The sequence below is a fragment of the Nannospalax galili genome, unplaced genomic scaffold (assembly GCF_000622305.1).
Source record: "Nannospalax galili isolate Female #2095 unplaced genomic scaffold, S.galili_v1.0 scaffold1327, whole genome shotgun sequence".
Classification (NCBI taxonomy): domain Eukaryota; kingdom Metazoa; phylum Chordata; class Mammalia; order Rodentia; family Spalacidae; genus Nannospalax; species Nannospalax galili.
In genome coordinates, this window is record NW_008355982.1 from 710749 (window position 1) to 714303 (window position 3555).

Below are 3555 nucleotides of genomic sequence, written 5' to 3' on the forward strand. Positions count from 1 at the left end.
AGTTCAGTGGGTTTGCCAGCCTCTGCCCCAAGAGCCATAACTTCTGATGGTCTGACCTTTTCAAAGATAGACGGTCCACTTTGTTGCTATGGCTCTGGAGATTGATAACAAGCCAAGCCACCTAGGAGTCTCCTTATATTACCCTTTCTCAAATTTAAAAAAAAAAAAAAACCTGGAGAGATGGCTCAGTTGTTAAGAGCTCATATTGCTCTCACAGAGGACTTGAGTTTGGTTCCCAGCACCTTATCAAGCAACTCAAAACTGCCTGTAACTCCACCGCCAGGGAATCCAATGACTTTGACCTTTGTGGATATTGCACTAACATGCACATACCCACATAGAGACACATACACACACACAATTAAAAGTAATAAAAATAATTTTTTTTAAAGGTTGGAGAAAGGAAGTTGGAGAGATGGCTCTGCGGTTAAGAGCACTGACTATTCTTACAGGGTATCTGATGCCCTCTCTTGTCCTCCTCCGGCACTGCATGACATAGGTGCACTGACACACATGCAGGCAATACACTCATACAGATTGAAAGTAAATATATTTTGTTTGTTTGTTTTTGTTTTGTTTGGGGGTTTTTTTTGTTTTGTTTTGTTTTTTGTTTTTTTTTTTTTTTTTTGGTCTTTTTGAGACAGGGTCTCCCTGTAGCCCCAGCTGTCCTGGAACTCACTATGTAGACCAGGCTGGCCTTGAACTCACAGAGATACACCTGCCTCTGCCTCCCAAGTGCTGGGACTACAGGCGTGCACCACCCCACCCAGCTTTTTTTTTTTTTTTTTTTAAGGTTGGGAATATAGTTCAGTGGTAGAGCAGTTGCACAGCATGTATGAAGTCCTGGGTTCAATCCCCAGAACCAGGGAAAAAAGGAGAGAGCAAAAAATGAGTCTGGGCCGGGCATGGTGGCACACGCTTTTAATCCTAGCACTTGAGAGGTAGAGGTAGAGGTAAGCAGATCTCTGTGAGTTCAAGGCCAGCCTCATCTATATAGCAAGTTCCAGACCAGCTGGAACTACAAAAAACAAAACCAAAAAAACATGGTGATGAGATGGGGAGGCATGGCAGGAGGCAGCCAGAGCAGAGCACTCATTTTCAAGCAGGCACAGGAAGCAGAGAAACACACTCCAAATGGGACTTAGCTATGAACTCTCAAAGCCCACCCCTCAGTGGCGTGCATCCTCCAGCAAGGCCATGTCTTTCAGGGATTCCAAGACACCCCTCCCCAACAGCACCACCAACTGACCACGTGTTCAAGTACTTGAGCCTGTGGGGGATATTTCTCATTAAAACCACCACATTCCACTCCCTGGCCCCATTGGCTTATGGCCATATCATAATGCAATTAATTTAAACCAACCTTAAAAGTCTCCATAGTTGCCTGCCGTGGTGGTGCACGCCTTTAATCCCAGCACTCTGGAGGCAGAGGTAGGCAGATCGCTGAGTACAAGGCCAGCTTGGTCTACATAGTGAGTTCCAGGCCAGCTGGGGCTATAGGGAGACCTTGTCTCAAAAAGACCAAAAACAAAAAGTCCCCATAGTCTTTAACAGTCTCAATACTATTCAAAATTCCAGAGTCCAAAATCTATTCTGAGACACAAGGCAATCTCTTAGCCATAAGCCCCTATAAAATCAAAAAGCAAACTACATCCAACATACAATGGCACAGAAGACACATCTCCATTCCAACAGGGAGGATAGGAAGAAGCATAATGAGAAAATACCTGACCAAAGCAAGACCATCAGGGCAAGCACCAAATCCTGTGGCTCCATGTCTGATGTCCCAGACTTCAGCACCAGATGAACAACACTGCCAAGTTCAGCTGCCAGCTTGGAATGGGCCTTGACTTCCTTCACCCACATTACCAGCAGCTTTCATATGTGTGGTTTTCCTGGAGCAGGAAATTCCCTAGGCCCTTTGCTTTCTCAAATTGGAAGCTTAGCTGGGTGGAGTTTTGCCCTGAGGCTCCTCTTTCCATTGTTCAAATGCAAATTTGGAGGCCTCTCCTTAATGGTTCCAATCTCCTAATAATGGGAGTGTTTGTTCTAGGACACACTTTGGCTACCACTTTAAACTTCCAAACCTTTAATCCAGGTTTGCTGGCACATGCCTTTAATGCCAGCACTTGGGAGGCAGAGGCAGGTGGAGCTCTGTGACTTTGATTGGGAGGCAAAAGCTGGTGGGGATCTGTGACTTTGAGTCCAGGCTGGTCTACATAGCAAGTTCCAGGCCAGCTGGGGCTACAAGGAAATGCCATCAAAGTACAAAAAAAAAAAAGAAGAAAAAAAGAAAAGCTTCCTAGCCGTCTTCTCCAAACTGTACATTTTGTATCTCTCTTTGTCCTATTTGCTCTTTTTTTAAAATATTTTTTTATTTTTATTTTATGTGTATGAGTGTATTGCCTGCATGTATGTGAGTGCACCCATGTCGTGCAATGCCTCAGAGGTCAGAAGAGGGCTTAGGATTCCCCTGGAACTGGAGTTAAGGACAGTTCGTAGCCGCCATGTGGGTGTTAGGAATCCAACCTGAGTCCTCTGCAAGAGCGGTCAGTGCTGTTAACCGCTGAGCCATCTCTCCAGCCCCATGCTCTTTTTTCAATGTAGATCTGATTAATATTCACCACTAGTAACAGATTCAACATTGGGCTGTCTTGAAATTTCCTCCACCAAAGAAATTAGTCCATTATGTTTTAATTTGGCCTCAGGAAAACTAAAAGTTTTGGCTGTGGGTAGAAGGCAGCCAGATGCTTTGCCCAAATATCCCAGTTGCTGTTTAAGTCTTTATTTTCCTCTGGAACTACGTTGGTCTCAGCACTACTTTCTTCAGGTTCCTTCTAAATCAGCCCATTAAGCTCTGCTTACAGCATTCACCAGCTTTTCTAGTCCAAACTTCCAAAGTCTTCCATATTCCTCCAAAACCAACATAGTCACATTCTTCATAGCAACAGCCCACTCTCTGGTACCACCTTATTTATCTTACAGAGATCTTCCTGCTTCTTACAAAGTGCTGCCTCTCAAGCTCTGGGATTAAAGGCGTGTACTGTTGTACCCCATCCACTGGACCCCAAAAAGACCACCGAGGACCCAACACACCAAAATGCAAAAGCAAAGGTTTATGGTTTATTCGGGCTTAAGCTCGGGCTCTCAGACCTCACCAACTCAATGGATCCGTGTTGAGAGCCCAGAGTAAGGGAGAGTGGAGCCTTTTGTAGATTTTAGACAAAGAGAGGAGGGGGATACCGAAGATACATTTTGGTTGGTTCAAGGAGCCCACGTGTGCCAACATAATTTTAAACCAATTGGATGTATAAGATGCAGCCCTGGAAGTTTCTTATTGGTAGGTGCTATTCTCAGGGCTGTGGAATGTGCTGACTGTTACCTGTGGGGCCAGGAGTCTGTTTTTACCTTATAGGGCAGTTTTTATGCTCAGGCTTGCTTAATCTATAGTTTCCTGGGAGAGGGGTGGAGAATAGCAGGCGGGGGTCAGGGCATGCCAGGGTATGTCTAGGCATGTCTAAAGCAGCAGCCAAGCATTTTACAGAAGCTAAAAGA